This window comes from Carya illinoinensis, chromosome 5 (assembly GCF_018687715.1).
Source record: "Carya illinoinensis cultivar Pawnee chromosome 5, C.illinoinensisPawnee_v1, whole genome shotgun sequence".
In the NCBI taxonomy this organism is placed as follows: domain Eukaryota; kingdom Viridiplantae; phylum Streptophyta; class Magnoliopsida; order Fagales; family Juglandaceae; genus Carya; species Carya illinoinensis.
The window spans coordinates 32,568,244-32,583,578 of record NC_056756.1 but is presented as its reverse complement, the minus strand read 5'-3'; positions in this window follow the sequence as shown (position 1 = coordinate 32,583,578).

The following is a 15,335-nucleotide window of genomic DNA, read 5'->3' as shown; positions in this document are numbered from 1 at the left end:
TGGGTTTCCCCCAACCCATATAAAATAGACAAATGATTTCATTCTTAAATGCATCTCACAAAAACAAGTTTACAAAATTTACAAATTGTAAAATTTTATTTTATTATAATATAAATATACATATCACGTCTAGTCACATTAGTTTATGAGTTTACTTATACTTTTATTGATCTAGCACTTATTTTTAGAAAGTTTCCACACGTTCTTTGAGTTTGTAATAAATACATGCTTCTTTAATGAAGGAACAATTGTTAGATTTTATTAAAATGATAAAATTATTTTTGGGTATTTTAAATAATAACGTAATATTTCATTTTCTTGTATTTTTAAATAAAATCTTCGTTTGTCTTGATCATTTTGATGTTAGAACTTCATTTGCTAGAAGCAAAAGATGTTGTTCTTCCTCACCACTTTGAAGCTTGCATACATTTTGGAAAGTGATTTGGAGGCAATTCCCAATCCTACTCTAGAAGAAAATGCCGAGTTGAAGGAGAAGCGAAGGAAGCAGAAATAGGACAACTTTCTATGCAAAGGCCACATCCTCAACACATTGTCCAATTCGATATATGATGTCTATCGGTTTGCTTATTTGGCAATAGATTTATGGAAGAGTTTGAAAACAAAATATAAAATCTAGGAAGTAGGTATCGAAATGTCTATTATTTCAAATTTTATGGATCTTAACATGAGTAACGATAAGCCAGTTTTAACCCAAGTATATGAATTATCGTTGGTGATCTCAAATTGATAGGATTTGATATTGCTGAAAATTTCTTGGAAGGAGCAATTGTTACTAAATTGTCCTAAACATGGAATGATTACAAGAAGAAGCTTAAGCATAATGATATAAAATATTTTTTAGAATCTCTTCAAAGGCATTTAAGCATTGAAGACGACTCTAGGTACATAGACAGAAAATATGATTCTTTTGAAATGAAAACAAAGGTTAACATCATTGATGTTAACAAAAACAAGCAGAAGGATAAGTTTCATGCAATGAACAATAAAAAGTTCAAGAAAATTGGCCCTAACTCCAAATATATACATATAAAAAAAGATCATTGTTTTGTTTATGGCAAGCAAAGGCATAGTTCTTATCAATGTCAATATATGAAAGAAGATCCACTACAACAAAAAACATTTTTTGGGACGAAAATTTTCGTCCCAAAATATATAGATTTCGTTCCGAAAGATTTTTTGGGACGAAAAAATTTTGTCCCAAGGTCGTCCCAACATCACTGTCCCAGAAGATATATTGGGACGAAAATCACAATTTCGTCCCAAAATATATCTTTTGGAATGATTTTGAAATTGACCGTTCGATACCGTTCGAACGATGGATGTTTTTGTCACGGTTTAAATTCGTTCCAGAATAGCGTTCGAATGCTTCTCATATAACGTTCGAACGTTAACGTCTCTTTTGAACGGTTATCAAGATACGTTCAAACGCTAAGTAGAAATACGTTCGAACGTTAAATGAGACGATCGAACGGTATAAGAGTTCGAACGGTGATGATCAACGTTCGAACGATATGGTAATGTCATGCGTTTGAACGGTTTTTTGAGCATCTGGTATCATTCGAATGGTTTGCGCATTGTTGTTTGAACGGTACATTATCGTTTGAACGGCATGCCCATTAATGTTCGAACGTGACTCGGTCGTTCGAACGAATATTATTTTTATTAAAACCAATAATTATAGAAAAACTAAATAGACATCCATATTATTTGAAAAACATAAATTAGGAACTGTTTAATTACTCACAAAAGTTTTATAATAAGTGCGAAGAAATAAATAACCATAAAACTAGCATTGTTCATACATAATTAGATAATGTCATAAGCTAGACGTAAAAAACCATCAGTTGGTTGGAGGCCTGTACTGTTGCATAAGCTGTTGCATTTGGAGTTGCATATCTCTCCTGAACTGTGCTTGTTCTTCTTCATGTTGTTTGAGGCGCATCTCCATGTCTCCTTGTCTCGCCAATTGAGCCTCTAACTCTTGTTGTTTTGCAACCAATTCTTCAATTCTACGATTCGCATTCTCTTGAGCTATAGAGGCAGACCCGGAAGAAGAGGAAGAGGGAGAAGGTTTTACACAACGACCCAAACCCCTCAAATATCCTGAACGTTCACCCAGAACTTGTGTAAAAATCTCAACATCTGTATTTGAGGAATTTTGATCTGACGCAGATTCAGCACGCAGGGCAACCATTTTATCCTACACATAAGATAAAGAGTTAATATCATCATAAATATTCAAATATATTTATTTAAAACAAATTATAATACTTACATAAGTTTCACGGGCATCAGGATGACTCCACTCTCCATTACGATTAGTATGTGATGCAGCATATAATTTTGTCAGATCATAATTGGCATCTGAATCTTGCTATAATAAAGATTTGTTAAGATATAAAGTTATTATGATTGATATATTCAGTTAACTATATACAAATGAAAGAATAGCAATACCAATTTTTTAGAGAGGCGGTGGAAAGATCTTGAGCCTGCATGATGAGTAATCTTCAATTTTGATCTATTTGTTTTGTTTATAGAACTTCGCTCCTACATAAGAATTGAAAATATTAGAAAGTGAAATTAAAAATAGGACTAAAATAATTAAATTAATTATACCTTATATGATGGATCCTCAAACATGTCACAAAGTTTTTCCCAATCAGAAGGTTGCACATCTTGAAAAGGATGTTGGCGTGCTTCTTCACTATTCTCAAACTTATTATAATGCTCATGACACCTCGCCTTATACTTGCGGAATGCATTACTCATAAGCTCTTCCACAATTTTACGCTCCTCTCTCCGACCAAAATTTAATTCGAAATCATCCTTACAGAAAAAAGTTTGGACAAAAATATTATCATTTATAATATTCTAACTTTAAAGTAAAATAAAATTATAAGTCCAATTAAATTTCATTTATTAAACATTACCAAACAACGCTTCTTGATAAGGTCCTTAACATCTTGGGGGACTTTCTTCCATGAACTTGTTGCCAAAGGTGCATAAGTTCGTGTAAGAGCACCCACATGCGATGCAAGCCAAGCTGCTGGTTGTCCTTCGCCTCCGGTATGTTCATCAAGAATGTTAACTTTGATCTTACCCACCTTACGATATTTTTCCAACGTCACGCCTCTCGTAGTGCCTCGACCTTGACGAGATTGTACTGTGAAGTCATCATGATATATAACATTATAATCAATTTTCTATTATAATCTTAATTAATAACTTTTATGACTATTAGAATTTTACCTTGTTCTGTAGAGTCAATCTCTAATGGTGAGTTTGAAGGAGAGCTAGGAACAGGTGGAGATGGGTTGCGCACTTCCTTTCTCTTCGGAGGCATAATTTCAAAAGACTGATACAATATTCATTAAGTAAAATAGTGTTCATCATCACGTAATGTGAAAATATAATTCGTCAATCACTATCTGTATCAGTATCATTTGACAATTCAGTCTCATCTTCTGTAGATACTTCAAATGAATCAACACTTTGCTCAAGTGTCGTATTAACAATTTCAGCCTCAATATCTTCTCTATTCAATGGAATCATCTCATACTGGCTCAAATCCACAAACAAATTAAAGACGGGCTGACTCTCTTGGTATGCTTCTTGAGTAGAGGCATCATCTTCTTCTTCATCTCGCCCTTCTGCCTGAGGGATAACATCATATATATTTCTTGGAGCATATTTTTGTACTACTCGCCATTGAGTTCCCAACTTCGGGTCATCTAAGTAGAATACTTGAGATGCTTGAGAAGCTAAAATAAATGGATCATCCTCGTACCATTTTCTTGATGTATTAATACTCAAGAAATATTCATCATCACGGACTCCAGTTCGAGGATTGCTTAAATCCCACCAATCACACTTAAACAGATACACTGCAAGCTCCCCCAAATATTTCATTCTAATTATATCAACAATCACTCCATAGAAATCAATATTTTCTCCATCATGACTTCCCTCAACTAGTACACCACTATTTTGTGTTTTCCTATAATGATCTCGATCTATTATGTGATACCTACTACCACGAGAAATACATGCAGAATATCTTGTAGCCCGTCTCGATGGGCCACGCGCTAATGCATACAATTCATCTGATATATCGTTTGGATTATTGGCATGCATTTGTACAACCTACATATTAAGTAAAACGTCTATTATATCAATAAAAAAAACAATCAATATTTTCTATTTGTATTAAATGAAGTGTCGCATATGTAATGTCATTACCCGTTGTTCAAACCATCTCGGAAACTCCTCTTCATGTTTCCGGTCTATATCATTTACTCCTAGTTCCTTGAGCATGTTAATATGATCACTGAAATTGATGATTACCACATGTATTTTATATTATTAGAATTTTGCGAAAGTAAATGAGTGAATACTAAATTAAGAAAAGATTAATACTTACTTCAAGTAAATCTCTATTTCAGGGCAATTGTTCAGCACGTACCACTGAGCTTTCTCAAACTCTCTTCCACATAAGTCATAACCACGCACTGCACCAAGTGGACGTACTTGTTGGGAAAACATGGAAAACACATTTCGTTGTCTTGCTCTGTCAACGTCAAAGTTTCTTTCTGGCCGATCAAACCTAATGTCAACTCCGTGGAAATATTTGGAACAGAAGGTATGCCACTCATCATCAATATATGCTTCTGCAATTGATCCTTCTGGGCGAGCTTTATTACCAACTGTTCGTTTCAACTTCCCAAGAAATCGTTCAATGGGATACATCCATCTATACTAAACTGGTCCTGCAAGTCGAGCCTCACGTGGCAAATGGACGGCCAAGTGAACCATGACATCGAAAAATGACGGTGGGTAAATACTTTCTAGCTTACACAATATGATGGGAATTTCCCGTTCCATTCGATCCAAAGTTTCTACATTTAATGTCCGTGCACATAAGTCTTTGAAAAATAAACCCAACTTAGTCAAAGCCACGCGCACGTCTTTAGTCAAGTACCCACGTATACCAATAGGCAAGATATGCTGCAAAAGGACATGACAATCATGACTTTTTAACCCAGTTATTTTCCAGTCATTTGTTCGCACACACCTTGTCAAATTCGAGGCATAACCATCCGGTAATTTAATTTTCATTATCCACTCACAAAAAGTAGCCATTTCATTCCTTGACAATGTATACCACCCAATCGGCATGTAAACGGACGAACCATTTTCTTGCAACTGCATTTCCGGTCTTATTCCCAACCGCTTCAAATCCTTCCTTGAGTTTAATGTATCCTTCGTTTTTCCTTCGATTGACATCAATGTTCTCAATACGGATTCGCATATATTTTTTTCAATATGCATAACATCAAGACTGTGCCGTAATTTTAACTTTGACCAGTATGGAAGATCAAAAAATATACTCTTCTTAGTCCAATTCAACTCAGATGTAGCTCGTTTTCTCTTTCGTTGTTTTTTACCAAATTCATTGCAACCAACATCTACAAATTGTGCAAGTAAATCTTCACCAGACAAATATGGTGGAGGTTGGCCCCATTCAATAGTACCATCAAACATTTGTGAATTTCCCCACCATCTATGATCACCAGGTAGAAATCGACGATGACCCATGAAACATAATTTTCTCCCGTAAGTGAGCCATTCAGATTTAGTATGTTTGTTACAAGTTGGACATGCCATTTTTCCCTTAGTACTCCAACCTGACAAGTTTCCATATGCTGGAAAATCATTTATTGTCCATAAAACGGCAGCATGCATCTTGAACGACTTGCCTGTTGATGAATCAAATGTGACAACCCCATTCTCCCACAAATCTTTCAATTCTGCAATCAATGGCTGTAAGTGTATGTCTATATCATTTCCCGGCGATCTCGGACCTGGAATGAGCAAACTCATCATGAAATATGGATCTTTCATACACTTCCACGGTGGTAGATTATACGGCATAAGTACGACTGGCCAAGTACTGTGACTAGTACTCATGTTCCCAAACGGATTAAATCCATCTGTTGCCAACCCAAGTCTCACATTACGTGGTTCTTCTGCAAACCATGTATGCTCCTTATCAAATTCCTTCCACACCTGAGAGTCAGCAGGATGTGATAAAATATCATCGTTTCTAACTCTGGCTTATGAGTGCCATATCATGTTTGCAGCTGTTGCACGTGACATATATAATCGTTGTAATCTAGGTGTCAATGGAAAGTGGCGTACTACCTTTTGCGGCACATTTTGTTTGTCAGATGTCCATCTTGACTCGTGGCATATGGGACATTCGTTCAACTGCTCATTCTCTTGCCAAAATAATATGCAGTCATTCTTACATGCATGTATTACGTTGTAATCAAATCCAAGTCCTCGTTTCAATTTTTTTGCTTCATAGAAGTTACGAGGAAGTGTATTATCTGATGGCAGTGCCTCCTTAAACAACTCGAGTAACATATTGACAACCTTAATTGATAATCGGCACATTGATTTTATGTGTAGCAGTTTTACGATAAATGACAACTTACTGTGTCTTCTGCATCCTGGATATAGCTCACGTTGTGACTCATTCCACAATCGTGCAAAAGTATTATGACCCCCATCATTTGAACTTGATGTGTCCGTGCCACCTTCATTCGTAAACATTCCCGCACCGATGTCACCTAACATTTCTTCCATATCCTCATCATACTCATCTCCAACAACATCTGGTTGTACATCTTCATCGATAGCTTCTTCTTCATGTGGAGCATCGAATGAAGTTGGATATGGTTCCCCGTGTAAGACCCAATCAGTATAACCCTTGTCAATACCTTTTACAAACAGATGTTCTCTCACCAAGTCTATCTTATGAGAGCGCAAATTCCTACATTCTTTACATGGGCATCTAATACGTCCATCACTATCACATGTACCCAATGCAAACTCTAAGAATTTCTTAACACCTTCAGCATATACGTTGTAATTCTGACCCAAACGATCGCTAACTCGCATCCAACTCTTATCCATGCTGACTATCTTCATTATAAACAATCACGTGTGCATCAACAAACAAGCAAGCGCAAATTCAATCAAGGAGTATGCCACCTTACACCGGGTAGTTGGTCCTATCCCATTCGGAATTGTAAGATCACAGTCGCAAACCTATCCTCTATAATCTGTCACGCCCAACAAAATTTCGGCAGCATCTCCCCATGGTTCTCCAAATATGCTCATCTGGTTGTGTGCACCGACTTATCCATCGTCGATACAACATCACCGAAACTGCATATCCGGAGAACAAGGGATAAATCTGCCAAAATCTTAATGCTGGACGTATAACAGATATAGATCGATAGTTTGCGAGAATGATCTTACAATTCCAAACTGTCCACTCTGGACAATTCAAGAGTTATCAATCTTTCAATTAAGGCGGATTGATAACTCTCGAACGGGTCTAAGGCTAATATTGATGAACAAGCAATATAAGATATACCAATATTTAACATGTATCAAACAAATAATTCAACATCATAAATAATTAAGTTTTGTAACAAATCTTAGATGATTTGTAATTTAATTCATTCTCATTTGATTATTTGAATCTTTTAAGTATTTAAGTATTATTAAATGTAGATTATAATTAAATAATTTTTAATTACACTCCTGCATTTAAAATGATAATTATTTTAACACTGCCCAAGAAATCGTTCAAACGGTGCTCGTCACCGTTCGATCTAATATATTACGTTCGAACGGAACACGAATACCGTTCGAACCATTCGGAATACTATTCGAACGGTACACGAATACCGTTCGAACGGATTACTTCCAGAAATCACTCGTCTTCAACCTCCGAAAACCCCAAAATTTACAGTCCATATTACATCAAAAGATAGCAAACTGTATGACGAACTCATGTAAGCAAACGAAAACACTTATATAAAAACTAAAATGAGGTCAAATTTAAGGAGAATACCTGATTTGGAAAGATAAAGCGGAAAATCCACCAAACGGTAAAAACTCTTCACCAAACGGTAAAAACAACCTCTTAATCCGAAAATATAAGAGATTGATAGGAGTTAGTAATATTTGAGGGCTATATTAAAGAATAATGGCGTTGGTTGGAACAAAATGAGCGTGGGAGTGATGCTCGGTCGACTGGAACGAGTGCGAGATTGTGAGGTTCTGTCGTGTAAATGTAGAACAAAAACGTTCGAACGGTGTTTAATGAACGTTCGAACGTCAAATCGACTAGCGGGAAAAATTTCCCCCGCTAATTTAACGTTCGAACGTGAAAATTGGCGTTCGAACGTTTTTGTTAAACGTTGGAACGGTTATATTAGACCGTTCAAACGTCAAATCGATTAGCGGGAAACATTTCCCCCCTTAATTTAACGTTCGAACGTTAATATATACGTTCAAACGTATTATTAAACGTTTGAACGCCAATAGTAAACCGTTCAAACGTTTAAGTTATATTGTTGCATAAAGTATTTTTTTTTGCACTATACCTTTAAATATAATAATTTCTAAATGTACTATAGTTTAGAGCCATAGTAATATAACTATATAATATATAATCAAACATATATTATATAGTTTAGTAACATATATAGTATAAAATATCATATTACATCTAATATTATAGTCAAGTACTACATATATTAACCTATTATATATAACATATATATGGTATCATAGCATAGGGTTATATGTATCACATGCATATATATATAATGTTTATTTCTATAATATTACTAGTAGATATTTAATAATAGAATATCTACTATTAATATATATAGTGTCATCTATACTAGTATATATATGTGATACTAGTTAATATCACATATAATATATATGTTATATAAATACATGAACATAGCTTCATGTATATAGTAGTCTATATTATATTAATTATACTATATAATATAACTTATACTATATACTATATAATATTCAATAGTATAATATATTTTAGTACTAAATATAATATAATATATACTATATATATAAAAAATTATATATATAATACATAGTGTTTAATAATATATAAGTGCATTAAATATATTGCATTTAATATATTTAACAATTAAAATATATTATAATTGAATTAATTATTATATTTAATATAATTAATACCGAATATTGCATTTAAATATTATTTATTATCATGAAAACCGATTAATTAGGGATGGATATTAATATTCAGTTAATGTGTTCGAACGGTATAACTTACCGTTCGAACGGCACTGCATATATAAGCCCATCTCGACGTCATTTTCACGCATTTCCTCTGTTCTAAGCCTCCAAACCGTCGATCTCCGCCGTTGAACGCCGTCTTCGCCGCCGTCAACAGTGCCCACTCGAAACCCCTACCTCTAACAACCGGTATTTTTCATTTTTAAAGCATTTTACCGTTTAGATTTAGGTTTTTGATAGATTAATTGTTTAAGTTAGGGTAAACCGATTTATACATCAAAATAATCGGTAGATTTGCATAAATCCATGTTAGGAACATTTATTTAGGTTTCTATTGCATTTATTTTGGTGTAAAATCCAGGGAATCGAAGGATTCCATGGATTTCAATGGCCGAGTCGACTCGGCCTGGAATCCCGATCGACACGAATATCGTTCGAATGCTATGCGTAGCGTTCGAACGATATAACTTAACGGTCGAACGGTTTGTCTGAAACCGTTTGACCGTTACAGTAAACGTTCAAACGATTTAGCTTAACGGTTGAACGGTTTGTCTTTAACCGTTCGACCGTTACAGTAAACGTTCGAACATTAATTAATATTATATTTATATTATTAATATTGATATTGAGAAATATATTTATTATTGATAATGTTGTTCAGAATATCAAATATTATTAAATTGCTGTTTGTTTCAAATTACTGTAAATTGTTCTTTATTGTATTTTTCTTGTTAATGTTATATATCTAGTTTGTAATTATAAATTTCAGGTTGATTATAATGTCTACTTCTAGACCGGCACGTAAGCGACGCAATCTTGGTGAGAGTAGTAGTGGTCCAGTTCGGGAGAGGACAGTTTCACTGGAGCGACCAGTGAAGATTTCTGATTTCCAGAGTCTTCTCTGGGAGGGTCATTCATTGCCCTCAATATTCAGTGATCATGGTTGGGGACCTATCTTGGATGAACGGGAGGAAGCATGGGAGCCAGTCTCCTACATTGACATTGTTGCTGAGTTCTATAGAGAACTCGGCAGTGCCAGCGCAGATGATTCTGGGGCCTACAGTATCACTGTCCGAGGAGTACCCGTTGTATTTTCACAAGATGGACTTGCTGAGCATCTCGGTATTCCTAGGCTGCCAGATGCATATCCGAATGTGGTGCCTAGAGAGACTGATCTTTCAGTTGAGGCGGAGACAGCTGTGGAGGAGGCATCAGTTTATACTGATGAGGTCGATACCCTTGCTGATCACGAGGTGAGGGATTTGGTTGTCGGTCCAGATGCTCCACCGTATGACGGGACGAAGAGCATCAAACAGGCAGATTTATCTTCTTTCTTTAAGATATTAAATTTGATAATTGCCAATAACATTGACCCTCGGCAGCACAAGACAGAAGTTGGCATTGATCGGACGAAATTTATGATACGGGTCGCTCGTGGCATTCCTATCGACTTGGTGGGGTATATATTCGATAGGATTCGATCAGAATCTCGGTACATTTCGATGGATATACTACCATTCGGAGTCCTGATCACCCGATATCTACTATGTGCTGGTGTTGTGCCAGATGTTGCTGAGCGTAAACGGGAGCCGATGGGACCGATAAACAACACCACCCTCTCACGCAGCATGGGACACTCGAGACTGCGTTTTCGTGCACATGTTCCAGAACTAGTTGATCCTCACGAAGATGCACAGCCGGGAGATCATGGAGTCTCAGCTGCAGCTGCAGAGACATCTACACGGGCCGAGGCATCAGTCCACAGTGTTACTTGTGAGGAGATGGCTGACATAGTGCGTGCAGCGATCAGCGAGCAGACATCAGCAGTGATCGATGTAGTGCGTATGGAGATCCATTCTGCTGTGTCTGAGCTTCGTACAGAGTTTGCTGCCATGTCTGCGACTCAGGTCACCATCAGTACTCGACTGACACAAATAGAGGAACGTATAGCTGCAGTCGAGGAAGTGTGCAAAGACTTGGGGTCTTAATTACTTTATGATAAATTTTATTTATTTATTTCCTGTTTTTTGTATGGACAATATTTTGTGTTTTGTAAATTCAGTATTTAAGTTATATGAAATAGTATTGTTTTATATTTTCTAAACTAATTCTTAATTTAGATTATTTATATTATTTAATTAACCAATTTTTTATAATTACTAGTTAATCTAAATATAATTTGGCAAAAAACTTAAAAAATTAAAACTCTGTCACCGTTCGACCGATTAAAATAACGTTTGAACGGTGAATATGCATCATTCGAACGGTTAATATTAACCGTTCGAACGGTTTATCTATTTCCCTCCAAAATATTTTTGTCTATCGCGCCAATATTACGTTCAAACGGTAAAAATTAAACATTCGAAGGGTTAATCATTAACGGTCGAACGGTTAACTTATTTGGGACAAAAATTTTCGTCCCTAAGAATACCGTTGGAACGCGTTCGAACGGTCTGGCATAACCGTCGTCATTTTGGAACTAAATTCAAATTTCGTTCCAAAATCCCACTTTTTGGGACGATTTCCATTTCGTTCTAAAGTAATTTCGTCCCAAAAAATGTTTTTTGTTGTAGTGAGAAGTGAATGTCGTGACAAAAGATCTCATGACAACGATTTGTGAATTTAACCATGTGACATTTGAGAATGGAAGGTGGCTTGATACTGGAGCCACAACCCATATCACGAAGGATAGAAGTCTTTTCAAGACTTATGAAATGGTTGATGATGTAACAGATGTGAAAATGGCCGGGTGATAATATTCGAACCAAGGTCATTGGAAAAGGAACCGTTGTGCTAAAGTTCACTACTAGAAAAGTTTTGACTCTTGATACACCATGTTCCTAACACAACAACGAATTTAAAATCTGGTGATCTTTTGAATAAGAGGGATTTTAAACTTATATATGAATCGAATAAATTTATTTTATCCAAGAATAGGGTATTTGTAGGGAAATGCTACTCTTAAAATTAAATGATTAAATTGAATGTAATGGATGAAAATTCAGTTTATATTATGTCTTCTTTTAATTTATGGCATGGTAGATTATGACATGTAAATTATGGTTCTATAAAACATATCATGTCTAATCTTGGTTTGATTTCTAATTTTGATGATAATGTTTAAAAACATCAGATTTGTGCTCAAAAAAAAAAAAAAATAACTAGAAAATCTTTTCAAAGTGTTGAGCCTAAATATGAAATTATTAAACTTATTCATAGCGATGTTTGTGATATTAAAAATTTTGAATCTCGTAGTGGTAATAAGTATTTTCTTATGTTTATTGATGATTGTATTAGATATTCACATGTTTATTTGCTTAAAGATGAAGTCTTTTTCAAAATTTCTGATTTACAAAGCCAAACTAGAAAATCAGTTAGGAAAAAAGATTAAGGCCTTAAGGTCTAAATGTGGTAGTGAATATTTATCGAATGAGTTTACTAAACTCTGTGAAACTTATGGGATAAGTCACCAAGTCACAGCCCCTTAAACACCTCAACAAAATGGTATGGCCGAAATAAAAAATAGAACTCTTGTTGATATCATGAATGTTATGCTTTTAAGTTTTGGTCTTCCTCTTGACTTATAGGGTGAAACAGTTTTATCCGCTTGTTATATTTTGAATAAAGTGCCCTATAAGAAAGTTTTAAAAACTCCTTTTGATTTTTGTTATAAATATTCCTCATCTTTGAATAGATTAAAAGTGTGGGGTGTTTAGCCTATGTTAGAAATCCGGATCTTAAAAGATCAAAATTGGATTTCAAAATATATAGATGTGTTTTTGTTGGATATTCTCAAAATAGCATGACTTATAGATTTTTTTAACTTAGATTCAAATGAGATATATGAATATAAAGATGTTGAAGTTTTTGAAAATTTGACTAAGTAGGATTTTCAAAAGAATGATTCTCGTGTTCATATCCCAAATACTTCTGAAAATGCAATTGAGCTTCCTAGTGAGCTTGAACTAAGGAGGAGCAAAAGACCTCGAAAAGATGCATCATTAGGCCTTGATTTTCTTATCTATCTCATAGAAGAAGATAGAAATGAGGTGAAGAAGGAAGTTAAATTCATTTTAAACATTTAAAGTGATCCTTTATCTTACCAAGAAGCTATGTTATCAAGAGATGCGTTTTTTTTAAGAGATTCTAAATGATGAAATTGAATTAATAGTTTCATATCAAACTTGAAAACTAGTTGATTTACCTCCTAGTTTAAATGCAATAGGATGTAATAGGCCTGTGCAATGACCCGCCCAAGCAATATATTGGCCCGACCCAAGGTGACCCGCGGCCCAGACGCATCAGAAACAATCCGACCCGACCCGAATGGTTCAGGTCGAGTAAAACTATTAGTTTTTTTAGATTTATATTTTTCCTCATCTCCCCGCTTCTGCCTTTCTCACGTAGAGTAGAGCAGAGCACCACCTACTGCCTTACCATAACCACGCTTTGCTTGTGCTCCAATCTGGTACACCCACAAAGATGCTTGCCCTCCCACCCATCTCGGCACTGGCACCACCCCCAAAGCACACCAAGTGCAAAGCCCCAAAATGTCTAGAAGTCTACTCCAGCCTTGGGTTCCCTTCTTTTCTCCCCAAAGATGCCAATAATTTCAGGTGAGCTTCTCGGATAATTGTATAACGAGTAGTTGCATGAGGCCATTGATACAGAGCAAGACAAGTCCAATGGTTCTTCTCCATGGTTTTGACAAAGAAATTTGGAGCATGAGAAACGGAACATACCTCAGCAAATCTACTTGATCTTGAAGCTGCGACCGAACGGCGATGGTGAATAGCGAAGGAGAATGCTGATGGAGACTGCGACAGAGAACGGCGACGGAGAACGCCACTAGCTAGGATTTCTGCAGGCAGCTGAAGTGTTTGCTTGGAGTACTCGGTTGCTTGGAGGCACGATCAAGAGGAGAGAGAGAGAGAGAGAGAGAGAGAGAGAGAGAGAGAGAGAGAGAGAGAGAGAGAGAGAGAGACTCGATTTCTGCAGATGTGATCGAGGAGGGAGAGAGAAAGAGAGAGAGGTCTACGTTTTTCTAAAGGGAGATACGGTCTACGGGTTTGTTTAAATGCTTTGGTTTTGCCTGCTATAATATTTGGATGACCCACTTCTAATTTTAACCCGCTTTTATCGGGCTGGTAGGGTCGGGCCTTTCGGTTTGAGCGAGCTAGGCTCATTTTTGCACAGGCCTAGGATGTAAGTAGATTTTTAGGAAAAGCTTAAAGTCGATGGTTGTATTAATAATTTCAAAGCTTGTTTAGTGGCTAAGATATATAGACAATGAAAAGGTATAGATTATGTTGATACATTTGCTCCTATTGCTAGAATATTCAATGTTAGAATTTTAATTTCTCTTGCATCGCTCAATCATCTACTAGTTCACTAAATGGATGTAAAAAACTTTTTTTTTTTTTTAAATGGAGAATTAGATAAAGAGATTTATATGGAACAACTCGAGGGTATAATAATGGCTGGTCATGAAAGGAAAGTTTGTCAATTGATTCAATCCCTTTATGGTTTAAAACAAGTTCCTAAACAATTGCATGAAAATTTTGATAAAATAGTTTTATCTTATGGTTTTAGAGTGATTGATGCTAATAAATGTGTTTATTATAAAATAGATAATAATGATTGTGTGATCATATGTTTGTACGTTGATGATATGTTAATATTTGAAAGTAATCTTCAATGTATAGAAGAAACTAAAAGGTTTCTTTCTACAATATTTGACACAAAGCATATGGGAGATGTTGACGTGATTTTTGGAATCAAGATTGTGAGGACAATTAATGGTTTATCCTTGATCTAGTCTCATTATATTGAGAAAGTGATCAAGAAGTATGGTCATGAAGACCAAAAATCAGTCTTAACTCTATATGATCTCAGTATTAAATTGAGAGAAAATAGAGTAAAATGTATATCCCAATTAGAATATGCTAGTGTGATAGTGAGTATAATGTATATTATGCATTGCACTAGACTTTGCACTTGCCATTGGGAAATTAAGTAGATTTATTAGCAATCCAGGTAAAGAGCATTGGAATGTTATTTCTCGAGTTCTAAAATACTTGAAGGGGACAATGAATTATAGTTTACACTATCAAAGAAAACCTGTTGTATTAAAAGGATACAATGATACTAGTTGAAATAGT